The sequence below is a fragment of the Triturus cristatus genome, chromosome 8, assembly GCF_964204655.1.
Source record: "Triturus cristatus chromosome 8, aTriCri1.1, whole genome shotgun sequence".
Taxonomy (NCBI): Eukaryota; Metazoa; Chordata; class Amphibia; order Caudata; family Salamandridae; genus Triturus; species Triturus cristatus.
Window position 1 is genome coordinate 1382188410 of NC_140591.1, and position 13807 is coordinate 1382202216.

Consider the following 13807-nt stretch of genomic DNA (forward strand, 5'->3'; position numbering starts at 1 on the left):
CGAGTTGTCAATTATAGGTCCCTTTGGACTAGAGAGAGAGTTCACTACTTGAAAAAGCATCCTAGATGAATTATGTGCTTGTTCAATTTGGCCAGTATAAAAAAGATTTTTTTGGGTGTTAATGGCTTTTTTGTAAATAGCTAGAGCGCTCTTATACTCTCGCTTAGCAGAGGGACTGTAATTTTTTCTCCAGCGTCTTTCAAGGTTTCTACAGTATTGGCGTTGGAGACACAGTTCTTCTGTGTACCATTGGGCAGATGGCGTAGCTCTATTGGGGCGATAATGTTTTTCAGGTGCCACTTGATTGGCTGCCTTTAAAATCCAATCCTGAAAATTTGCGGACATGGTCTCAGTATCACCTATGTTGAGCTCACTACACTGTACAACAGGACAATGACAACTGCCCTTGACCAACTAGCCCCCCTAAAACCTAAAAGAGTCAGAGACATCCCCTCCCGAGCCTGGTTCAATAATGACCTCAATTCCGAACAAAGAAAAGTAAGAGCCGCTGAGAGACTCTGGAGAGGGAACCCAACCACACTCAACCTCTCCCAACTCAGGAAAGAACGCAGTAACTACAAAACACACATAACAAGGAGAAAGCCTCCTTCTTCCGGAACGCACTAGACAAAGCCAAAAAACGCCCCAAAGAACTTTTCAACATCATCCAGAAACAGACCTCCAAGCCCACCAAAGCTAACCCCCCTGCCTCCAAACTTCAGTGTAACAACCTGGCCAAATTCTTCAATGACAAAATCTCCAATATTGAGCTCTCCCTAGACCACCACCCTCAATCCCAACACGGCAAATCCTCACCCCTAATGAAACCTCACCCATCCCCAGCTCACAACATGCTCCCGGAAGCCGAGACCGCTCCTCTGTCGACCCCTAAAGTCACCCCTCACCCTAGTTCCCCAACCCCTCCCAAGCGGTGGAAAGACTTCAATCCTCTCTCCGAAGAGGACATTTCTAATGTGATTGCCAACTCCAAACCCTCCAACCATTAAGCAGACTCTCTACCCGCCTCCTTAGCTAAGAACCTCAACCTTACCCTAACTCCACTGTGGACAAAGATTATCAACAGCTCACTAAACAACGGACTGATGCCCGACTGCCTCAAACGAGGCCAAGTCACCCCTCCTCTAAAAAAAAACGGATGCTGACCCAAATGACCTCAAAAACTTTAGGCCCATCACCAACCTTCCTTTCCTTGCCAAAATCCTGGAGAAATGTGTTCTCTCCCAACTGAACCAACACCTGGAATCTAACAACCTATTTGACTCATACCAATCCGGGTTCAGGAAGGGATGCAGCACAGAAACCGCCCTACAAAAACTTGTCGGAGCAGATGGCAATGTCCTAAAATGGTTCTCCTCATTTCTACATAACCGCTCCCAACTCATAAAAATCAAAAACTCAATGTCCGACACCTCCTCCTCAACTCGAGGTATCCCTCAAGGATCAGTCCTCTCCCCCACACTCTTCAACATTTACATGGAACTGCTCACTGCCATTATAAAACAAGCAAGCATCGCCTACCACCTCTATGCTGACGACACTTAGCTGTACCTCGAGAGCTCCTCCCTCAATGACATCCTCCGCCTCAACTCCACTCTTTCAAAAGTAGAAAATTGACTAACTCTCAACCACCTCAAACTCAACCAAGAAAAAACGAAATTCTTGTCTGCTCCAATCATAAACAACTCCCTCAGATCCAAGATTGGATAAACAACCTTGACTCCTAAACTGCAAACTTACACTAGCAAACTCAGTCAAATCACTAAGGATATCTCTAGACCCAAGCCTCAACATGAGCTCTCACATCAAATCCACAGCAAAAGGCGCCCTCTACAACCCAAAACTCCTCAACAAAATCAAACCTTTCATGCCCCCCCAATGACCTAAAAACTGCAACCCAATCTCTAGTTCTGTCCAGACTTGACTATGGTAATGCCACACTAACCGGGACAGCAAAAACACACACAGTCCCCATGAGAGCCACCCTAAACGCAGCAGCAAGAATGGTCTCAGGTACCAAGAAACACGACCACATCACCCCTGCAATACAGGCCCTAAAATGGCTATCCATCGAAGCACGCTGCGCCTTCAAAACTGCCTGTCTCACCCATAAAGCCTTGCACACAGGCAAAATACCGGTACAAATAAAAAGTAATGTGTTTGGCCATAAAGCGAAATTGTGAATGCCTATGAAGAAGGTGAGGTAAAGGCTTATCCCCCGTTTTTTAAAAACTTTTAGAAAGTTGGCATTTTTCTGCCTTAGCTATTTAGTGCCTGCAGCCTGTCGCAGGGTCACATGACTGTGTACAGTTGGCAGTTGGTTGAGAACTTAGGTGTGCCTGGGTGGGCCATCAATGGCAGGATGGGAGGGTGGAGTTAGGCACTGACCCCACTTACACCTAAATAGGTTGTGTCTTGCCTTCACATAAAGGGCTGCATACCCACTGTAGTTATTCTGGAGCCAGGACAGGGGAGGCAGGAAACCTGTGCACTTCAAAGGGGATCCTCTAGAAGCTTCTCCCATTTCAAAGGAGGTACCAGATATAAATATTGGACATCAGACATCAATTCTTGAGTACACTTCTGGACCTGTGAACAGTACACTTCGGGACTTGTGCACTCTGCAGAAGAAGGACTAATGTTCTGTGGAAGGAACTGCCACTCTGCTGAACTGGGGCTCTGAAGGATTGCTACCCTCCTGTGCTGACCTGCTGCCTTGTGCCCTCTTGCCTGGGTGAGAAGGACTGGGCCTGCATCAGTTGAACTCCAAGGGCTAGTTGGCTGGCCTTCTGATCAGAGCCACTGGGACATAACAGGCTGCCAACCACCAGCACCCAGATCCAGTTAGAACAATCCCCTGACCCCAAAGTGGTTCCCCTTACATCACGTCCTGGACCCTTGGTGTGGCCTTAGTGGAGCTGAATTGACATTTTTGTGCTCTTCATGGTTGGAAACGGGCCGTGATGCTAAAACCCTTTTTGCTTGCACTGCGTGCCAACATGATGTTCAGTCAACCTGCCCTTTGCGCTGCAGCTTCAACCGCTCGCGGGGAGCACCATTGTAGAGCTCTGGCCCAAAGCCCACTATGAAAACAGGATTTTCACGCCACAGCAACGACTCTCCAGACGCTTCACGCAGCCCCCTCCACTGTATACGGGACTCTTTCTGCTAGACAGAGAACATGACTTTCTCCAGTTCTCGCATGACAAGAAAGCCGTGAGTGGCGCTTTGAGCTTTTTGCTGTTATTTTCCCTCAAATCTTAAAAATGTCATAGCTCCGGTTTTACTGATTGGATTTATGTTGTTGTGGTGTTAAATTATTTGTTATTATTTACTCAATATTCCTGAATTGGTATGGGATTTTTCTGTGTTGGGTATCCTTTTAGTACTATTTGAAGTGATGTATATACCCTTTACGCATTGCCTCTAATGTAAGCCTGACTGCACTGTGCAAAGCTACCAGAGGGTTGAGTACAGGATAATTTAGAGTTTTCGTGTGACTTCATCCTGACAAGGATTGTGGCTTCTGCTTTGGTAAGGTTTCAACACCTCATCCCACAACCAGCAGCCCAATTTCTCACACAACCCAAAACAGAGCACATCAAAACTGGATATTGCATATATAATTTAGTATTTCTTGGTATACCAAAGGGCCTGAAGAACATTGCTTCATTCAAGTCAATAAAATAATGACTGAAACTGATAAGGCACCTGTTGACCTCACTATAACTGAAGTCCACATAATTCCCTTTGTTAGGATCAAAAAACGCAGGTTCCACAAGCCTCAATGCCACAACAGAATGCAAATGTCCAGATATACAATGAGAATAAGATCTCCAATGGAATACCAATCCTTTTGTGTATCAGGGTACGTCTCAACATTACTCCATAATTCATGCAGGTGATGCTTTCACCTCAGACTTGTCACAATGATGGGCATGAGAGGGGAGGAGGATTGCATACTTGGTGCAACCTTAGAGGTAGACCAGAGTGGTCTGTATGTGGATGGTAAGGCAAATGAGAATTCTGTCTCATTCCTTGTTGACACTGGTGCTACCCACTCTACTGTGAGAACAGCAGAGGATCCAAACCTACCCCTGTTGGGACAAAGAATCCAAGTTTTGGGAGTTGAAAATAAACAAATGACTAGCCTGGCTTCAGAAGCGGTACCTGTCAAAATTGGGTCCTTTGAGGACAATCACCCATTTGTGGTGTTGGATTCGAGTCCTGCAAATCTGCTTGGATGAGATCTTTTTACAGTACCCCAAACAGGATTTAGTTTCAAACCCATGATAACGGCATTGCCTTTAAACTTATCAGACAGAGATCAGAAATCGGAATGTACCCTGTGCTGACAAAAGATGATTTGCCTGCAGAGTTGAGAGACACATTGTTACCTGGAGTTTGGGACTTTTGAGGTAAAGACATCAGACTTATCAAAGGTGCTGAACCAGTCCACATTATGGTGAAGCTCAATGCAGAGTACCGGAGAACCCCACAATGCAATCTGGCCCCTGAGACTATTGTTGGGATTACTCCTGTGATTGACTCAATGATTGAACAAGGCATTCTGAAAGAGATTATGGGGAGTCCATGTAACTCAACAATTATGGGTTTGCAGAATCCCAATGGCAAGTACCACATGGTGCAGTTTTTGAGAAGGGTACATTCTATTGTTGCTCCATGTTGTCCTGTGGTACTGAATTCAGATGTGATTTTGTTTCAGATTTATTGTAAGGCTCAGTGGTTCTCTGTCATTGATTTGTGCCAAGCCTTCTTATCTATACCATTGCATGAGGATAGTCAGTTTCTCTTAACTATCTGTTTCAGCAGCAGTGTCTTGGCAAGGTGCTGAGTCCCACATGGGTATACAGAGAACCACTGAATTTTAACCAGATATTCAAAAAGAATCTAAAGCCCTTGTGATGCCCTATCACTCAGCTTTAGTTGAATACATTGATGACTTGCTGGTGGCGTCAAATACACAGGAGGCTTGCAAGAGAGACACAATCGCCTTGTTGAACCACTTAGCTGAGAATAGACATAAAGTGCCCTAACAAAATTGCAGCACTATAAGAAAAAAGTCCTGCACCTAGGACATCACATTGAGAAAGGAGCAGGGAAGGTGTCACAAGAGAGAATCTCTGTGATTCTGAGAATAAATCCGCCAACAACACAGAAAGAAGTCTGAATGTTCTTTGAAATGGTGGGCTTCTGTCGACAGTAGATTCCCAACTTTTCCCTAATAGCCAAGCATTTACAGAGGCTAACACACTAAGAAGTGTCAGATCTGGTACCATGGGACGACAGCTGCATGCATGCCGTCTCAGAGCTGAGAGAATGTCTCTGCCATTCACTGGCACTGGAAATGTCTGATTATACTAAATGGTTTGCTTTGCTTTGCAGTGAGAGGGAGGGTTGTGCTCTCTCAGTGCTAACCCAAATGCATGGGAATGCACGCAGACCTGTGGCACATTTTTCTGCCACACTTGATCCTGTAGCTGCTGCTTTGCCCTGCAGTCTTAAAGCTGGTGCCTCCACTAGTATCAGCATCGAGCAGTGCAAGAGCATTGTTATGGGTCACACACTTAGAGTTTTTGTTCACCATTCCGTGGAGATATTGTTAACACATACCAGGACACAACACCTTACAAATAGTTGGCTTATAAAGTATAAGCAAGTCATGCTTGGAGATGAGAATCTAACATTGAGAAGTACTGAACTAAAACCAGCTACCTTACTGCCTGTTCCTGGAAATTAAATTGTTGAAGAGGAAGTTGAGCATGACTGTCTTGATGTTACTGAACTATACACCAATCCGAGACCTGACATACAAGATGTGCCACTAACTGAATTAGATTATGTGCTATTTGTTGATGGCTCCTGCTTACGAGACCATGATGGAAACCTGAGAAATGCCTACACAGTCTGTTATGTGTTGGGTATGTCGAAGCCTTCTGGCTTCAAGGAGTATTTTCAGCACAAGTGATAAAATTGATTGCTCTCACTAGAGTATGCTGTGTTTCAGAACAGCTGGAAGTGACAATTTTCACTGATAGTCAGTGCAGCTTTGGTGTCGTTCATGACTTTGGGCAGTTACGGTACCAATGCAGATTTATGACCTCTTCGGAATTGCCAATCCACAATGGTGAAAGCGTGAGAAATTTGTTACAGGCTCTACAATTACCTGCGCAGGTTGCAGTGGTGAAGTGTGCCACACATCGAGTTGGCACTAACTATGTGACAGTGGAAAATAGGTATTCCAATGAAACAGTGAGATACTGTGCTCTAAATTCTTGCACTTTTAATGGAGAGTATGTCAATGAAAATTTGGATGCTACAAATTGCAATCTGTTGTTTACTGCAGTTGATACTTGGGGGGAGGTTAAGAGGTTACAGGAGTAGTGCCATGACCTCAGTCCCAGTGACTGGGTTATGACGAAGAAGCACGTGCGCAAGTCATGCTTGGAGCCTCGGTGGTGTGGACCGTACCAAGTGAAATTGGTCACCACAACTGCTGTGAAATGCAGAGATCTCTCCAATTGGGTGCATGCGCGTATAACTCGCAGTCACTTGTTCCCTTGATTATATAACAGCATTGGTTCCTGATTTGCCAGTGATTACAGTGAGACAGAGGGAACAGGTTAGTCAAGCTGTTGAGGATCAGCAAGAAGCTGGGACAACACTGGCCTGAGGGTGGTCTGAGAGAGTCAGCAGTTGAAGTCGGTACAGAAAGGTTCCCCCTGTAGTGTTGACTGCACCAGATTCAGACCTGGGGAAGGGCCTACTGCAGTAGTAACACGAGTTGCACATGGAGACCGGTGGCCAAGAAGACAGGAGAGAGGAAAACTCTGCCTGTCTGAAGTGCATTTACCATACACTTTCCCAGAAGATACTGAAGGATTTGAACTAAGTGACAGTGATGAGGAAGGACTAACAGTAAGGAGAACAAAGAGAGCTAGAGCACTCTGTCGGAGGCACTCCTCACCTGAATAGACTTACCTAGCTGCAAATGCCTGGGAGAGAGCATTTTTCACCTTTTGCTATAACATTTTGCGTACAATTGAGCCTCCTTGAACTGAACTTTGTTGCTGAACTGAGTTTTGAAATTGCACTAAACAGACTGAGTTAATTTATCCTGCAAATGATCATAAGTGAGTTTGAATTGCACATTTATTAGAGACAGAACTTAATAACTGTGTCCAAACTGCAGAGAAGAGTACCAAGGCCCAGGTTGGTGAAGGAAATTAAATGAAATATGAATCTGTAGAGCCGTCTACTACCCGGAGGTGTCTAGGCACTAAGACTTAGGAAGGAGCAGGGAGAATAGCATGGTGGACAGGAACTTAAATAGAACAGCAGAGCCTATCTGTATAAAACAACAACATTTTTAGGGCCTTGCGAAAGGCAAGCAGGTTAGATTTTTTTATAGCTCAAGTGGCATGGTGTTCCATAGCCTAGATGTGCCATATATGAAACTTCAAATAACAAAAAAACGCCAGTGCTGCAACTGCCTTCAGACTCTATTCATAGCGCATTGAAACAAAACCAATGTCACAACAACCACTGTTTCCGTTGGATTTAATCCCAAATGTTTCACAATTTACATTAGAATTTTGACAACAACACAAAACATTGTCGACATTTTTACATTTTTATCAAAAAACTTTTTGAAACATATAAGACAAACCACCATTTTCCCTCACACTCTGAAAAAAGACTACTTCACTTTCCATCCAACTTCACTTGTGCACACTCTCAACAAACATATTCACTCAATCAAAGACTCCAACACTGTCAGACTATCACTACACACCAGTCACACCACTCTTCACTTCCAATCATACATCCACTCAAACTCCTTTTTCAAATTGTTTTCCACAACACTTAGTCCAAAAACCGAGAAAAAGCCATCAACAAAATAGATTAGTCTGAATTGCCGACGTATATAAGGTTTTAATGCTTGATTGGCCTAAACACGGTGGTCTACGCGTTTCGAATCCCTCCAGATGTGGGGATTCTCATCAGGACCAAAATTGCTTCTCCACTAGTCGAAACTCAATCGTTCATATATCAACTGTCACTCTTGGGACATGCTGAAGACGGCGTGGAGCCGGTGGCGGATCAAAATGTTGTTCACATATCTGATTGTATCTTAGTCTCCTCCCGACCCAATTAAAGCGGCACAAGCTGTGAGGAGGCGCTTGGCGGTAATCTTCAACAATATCTTAAATGTTCCCACGGGGAAGTCTCTCTGTTTCTTCTCTCCGGAATTGATTTGATATGAAACTTCTGCTGCCCCAGGTTGCTTTCCTAACCTTTGGTATAACACAGTTGGCAGAAGAAGTAGAATGTAAGGATCTTTTTGGTACATACCCTAGTAAATATTGCCTGAGAGATTTAAGTCTGTCATTATGCAGTGCCTTAAATGCAATACATAGGGATTTGAACTCCACCCATTTTTTAACCGGGAGCCAGTGGAGTGCAGGAAGAAGATGAGAGACCAATTGGTGTTTAGGGATCTCCAGGAGTAGTCTAGGGATTTTTTTGTCTGAAGGCAAACACTGCAATAATCTATTTTCGAAAAAATAAGTGCACTTATCATTGCTTTACATAGGTCTGTAGGGATGAAAGGAAATATTTTTAGAAGGGTCTTGAACATGACAAAGCAAGATGAGGTAATGGAATTCGCATGCCCTTCAAATGAGAGCTTATTATCAAAATGGACTCCTAGATTTTTGCATTTGGTGACCGGGGTCGAAAGTACCCTAAGTTCTTGAGGCCACCATTTGGGGGACCAGAAAGTTGTGATCCTCCCAAAAAGCAAAACCTTGGTTTAGTCCAAGTTAAGTTTTAAACAGTTACTTGTCATCCACCTTCCGACTAGTTGCATGCAGTCGTGAAAGCGGAATGCAGTCGTGTCGTGGTTTTCAGTCACCGACACCACAACATGTGTGTTGTCTGTGTATGATACCACTTGGATTTTAATCAATTTGGCCAAAGGGATAACATACATGTTGAAAAGAGTTGGGCTCAGGGCACAGCCATGAGGGACCCCACAAGGCAAGGTAAAAGGGGAGGATTTGTAGCCGTTTAACTCAACAAACTGTTCCCAGCCGAAAGGAATAGATGAAGGAGCTTGAGGGCCTGGTCCCTGATACTTAAAGAGAAAAGACGTTCAATAAGGAGGCTGTGATTAACCATGTCAAATGCTGCAGAGAGGTCTAACAAAATGAAGACAGCATTTCCTCCATCATCTAAAGTTTTTCTGATTTGTTCTGAGGCAGTGACAAAAGCTAACTCGGTGCTGTGTTGGCTTCTAATGCCAGATTGGGTCTGATCCAACCGCACGTTCTTCTGGATAAAGAGTGAAATCTCAGCATTTATGGCTTTTCCCACCATTTTTGCAGGGAAAGGGTGCCATGAGATGGGCCTGTAGTTGTTGGGATTACCACTGTCTAAGTTGTTTTTTTAGAAGAGGCAGAATTGACACCATTTTCCCAATTTCTGGAAAATAATCTGAGGATAACTTCCTGTTAAAGATGGTCAGGAGGTGTCCTGGGATAATCTCCGGGGCTAGATGAAGGATTTTGGAAGGGCATGGGTCCAGGGGAGAGCCAGATTTAATTTGGCTAAATAATGTTTAAGCCTGCTCCACGAGAGAGGGGTGAAAGACACAAGTAGAGCTCTAGCAGTCGAAGAATCAGTCGAATAATCAGTCACCTGGGAAACAGACATGTTACTTGTTCCCTTGGTAGAAACTGTGAGGGGCATAGTATCACAGGCCATGCCTGCATCAGTGGCCGTCTCATTAGAGGTGGAGCCGAGTGGGTGATTATTTAAAAATGTATTGTAAATACTTTGACCTTGCTTTGAAAGAACGTTTCTGACTTATCTCAGAAAGATTGGTCGGCCAACATGTTTCTTGTTTCTGGCAGCTGACTAAGTTTCACTATTGTGTTGAAGAGCTCCTTAGGTATGTTTAGGGAGGATTGGATTTTGTTAATAAAATAACTAAATTTATTTAGCTTAATGCAGCATCTCCTTATATGTCTGAATGGCCCCCTGGTAGGCAGTTTTATCATCAGGTTTTTATTTAGAGCGCCATTTCCTTTCAAGTCTTCTGTACAGTTCTTTGTGAAGCCTAAAGTTTTCATCAAACCAAGGTTCTGAGGGAGCTGATCTAGTATTGCTGTGTTTTTTTTGAGGGGCTAATACTTTGCAGGAGTCGACCCATTGATAGTAGGATTCTGTTTCTAATCTGAATATAGTAAATCCAGGGGGAGTGGTTGCCATGATCAGATCTTGGTCAGATGAAGCATCTTCCTAGGTCTCGGTAATAAAAGCGAGGTTCAGAGTCTGAGTATACAAAGTATTGATGAGTGACCGAGCGTTAATAAGCATACACTTGATGACATTTGTTGGCGTGGACTGAACGCCTATGTGTTTAAACGAGCAGAGTGCAGCAATCTTGAGATTAGACAATGAGAGATTACAGACTGGACAACAATTTACTGCTGCTGTATCTAACAGTATTAGTGTGGGACCTATGCAAGTCTTACCTGACCTCATTAGAGCGTAAAGTTTGTCGCATGAGTATCAGACATGGACTGCTTAGTGGGAGGCAAAACGGGCAGGGGGGCTGGCACTGAGCACGAATCAAGCACGGACCGGCATTGTAGATCCGGTTTTGTACCCAGGCATCCGGTGATGTGTTGGGGGCGTGCCGAAGTGCTGCTCAGTGAATTTTAAGCATTCTGAATGTGAGGGTGAATTAAAATACAGACCTGGGTCCAGCAACCCCTGCTGACCTGCACAAGCTCCCTTGTTCAGAGCCAGCTATTGATAACATAGATGAATCCAAAATTAGAGAAGTGAACTCTGTAAACCATAAGATCAATTTTAAAACATGCAAAACCACCATTTCAATATGGCAGTATGTAAAATAAAGTAGGTTGATGGAGTAGTGCAATAGGGAAAAACTCCTACTGAGAGCATAAGGTTGTCACTTAGAAGAACATGGAGTAGGGCTAAGGAAGTCTCACGAAGATCATTGTACATATCTTGCTGGAAAAGACATTTTGAACTTTGCTTTGCTATTTGTGCAAGTGGAAACTGATTTAAACGGTCTCTCATCAAAAAACTGATGGAGCCTAACACAAACACTAATCGACATAGACGAATATGTGTGTGACTGTTTGTTGTTGTGACCTTAGTGCTAATTGCTTTACTTGTATTTCTGAGTTTACCACATCCTATACAAGTAGAAGAGCTTAGATCTACACGTGGCACCATTTCACACTGACAATAGTATGCCTGCAATAGATGAAAAAGAATTACATGTAGGTGCTTCTAGAAGAGATTACTCTTTGAATGTTTATTTGAAATTGCTTTATGAATATGTTGACGCTATGGATGCTAGAGATTGCTACGTTTGTATGCAATTACCTGCATCAATTGCTGAGGGGATTACTTAACTTCCCTTGACATATGGAGTTACCAGCAGCGTATTTCATGGAAAGCACTTGGATAGACAGTCGGATGCTAAAAACACTGAGATAGTGGGACATGCATTTAGACTCACCATGACAGGACAGTGCTTATGCACATAGACATCTTAACTTGTTCTTTAACAGATGTAGAAAAGAAATTCATAAATTCAGTAGAAGACAGAAGAAAAAACATTTTGGCCAAAGCAATGAATCATTCAAAAGTACCAGAATAGGCTAAAGATGACAAACATTTTGTAGGAACTAGTGAAAGTGACCATACATTTGAAGTTAGAGAAAACTGGGGATTATACCTAGATGGAGCGGATCCTGTTTTTCCTGGAATCTATTACACTAGTTTGAAGAATGCATTTTACAGGTGGTAAGGGACATGTTACATGTGTCTTTTAAAAATGTTATCATGTGGGACAAATTGATGATTCAATAAAGAAACAACATGGAGGAACAAAGAGAGCTGTGTAGAGTTCTGAAGGGTGGAATGGCAGCTATATATACGGGTGGCATCATGTTGGAATGTGGGGAGTAGGATGAGATGAAGGAATTAAGATAGACCGTTGTTTCTAACTGGGGATGAGATGCAAAAAAAGTGTTAAAGGAAGAAGAAACTTGTGTGCAGAGCTTCTTTACATGGCGACGAGTGACGACTGTCTGTGCAGGGGACAGACATCGAGGCATCCTCACCCCTGGATTAATCAAGGAAGACTGAAAATGATATAAGACACCAGCGTACACGGATGAGGCATTCAAGCAGTTTTAAAACCTCATAAAGACTCAAGGTACGTGCGATGCGTTTCTTGTGTAAACAAATCCTGCAATTTAGATTTTATTTTCCTGCGGGTGTAATGGTTACAAGGCAAGATTATGTGGCATGGAACTGACACGCGAGAGTTAATAGTCCAGGTGAGCCCTGGGGCGCAACTCTTACTTGATCTGAGCACAACAATAAGGACAGCTGCAGCATGAGCCCTTCAGCATGTCTCCGTTGACGCGCTGTTTATCTCAAGCCACCTCAGCGCATTCACACGTAGACCAGATAATACGCTGAGGCAGCTACAGCGCTAGTCCGTTCAGCGCGTTTCCGATGGGAGCATTTATTTCTTGAGCTGTCTCTGCATAAATAATTTAAATACATCACGGCCACCTTGTTGTGGCCTGTTAAAGTAAACGGAAATGAAGCATTATGTCACATTCTTAAACTAAGGTTGCAGGTTCTCTAAATTGCCGGTTAAAACACAGAACAAATGTACAGAAGCAAATAAAGGAAAGACTAATGAATACATCTTACCTCATACTGTTTCTACTCTGCTTTCATGCAACTTTCCTAAGGATTGAGGAAGCAGTGACTCAACTGGTTATTATGGCTGTGAACGTTCTGTTTGACAATTAGAGGAGTGACTGTAAGCAGAAACATTTAAAGGAACAGAGTGCAAGAACAAAATTACAGTGTTTTTTGTGTTAGATTGTTATTTTGGATTTTATTTTTGTTCATTATATTTGATTCTTATGATAGATTGTTCTTTTACCATTTTTTCCCACTCATAGTGAACCTCCAATACCTTGGAAGTAGTGGAAAAAAACGAGTTTTAACAAGGTGCTAGTGAAATTGCAGGTTACACTTTTGGTGCTGTAATACCATCTGTAGGAGTGATACTCGCACAAGATTAGAAAGCTTTCTACTGTTATCGATTGGTTATCTACTAGTACAGCTAGAGGATTTATAGTTATAGATACTGAAATGGTTGCTATAAGATCCATGATTTTGCAGAATCAACTTGCATTAGATGTCCTTTTCGCAAAAGAGGGCAGAGTCTTCCAAATGTTGAAAGTTCAACAATGTTAGAGAAAACTGTACTTACATTCCAGATAAAAGTAAGGACTTGAATACACCAGTAACATTACTGTCTTAAAGAAAGATTTGAAAGGGTTAGCAGCAACAGGTGCTTGGGAAGCAATAGGGAATAGATTTTCTGCTATATGCAGATGGTTTGGAAACCTAGGAAAATGGAATTGTTGGAAGCATTCTAATACCCTTAGTGATAATCGCTCTTTGTGGATTAATTCTGTTAGTAATCTATAAGGAATACAAACGTACACAAGTGACAGAGGGAGTGAAGAGAAAAAGATCAGCTATATCTCCGGAAGATAGGCAGATCAAATACTATGATGACATGAAACTTCTGGGGGATTCCAGAAGAAAAATGATGAAGTCAACCAGATTGTGATTTGTCTACCTGACATTGATGTGATGGCTTGATTTGCCATCAGGGGGATTGGTGCAG

At 43.0% G+C, this 13807-nt stretch overlaps 1 long non-coding RNA gene across 1 annotated transcript in view; it reads right to left on the reverse strand.

Annotated features, from left to right (window-relative positions):
- The window catches only part of LOC146805792 (uncharacterized), a 31007-nt gene extending 18158 nt beyond the window's left edge, over positions 1-12849 (reverse strand). Inside the window, exon 1 of the long non-coding RNA XR_014967512.1 lies at positions 12814-12849. This is a non-coding gene — a long non-coding RNA (uncharacterized LOC146805792). The remainder of the gene's footprint in view (positions 1-12813) is intronic.
- Between the last annotated feature and the right edge of the window lie 958 nt (positions 12850-13807).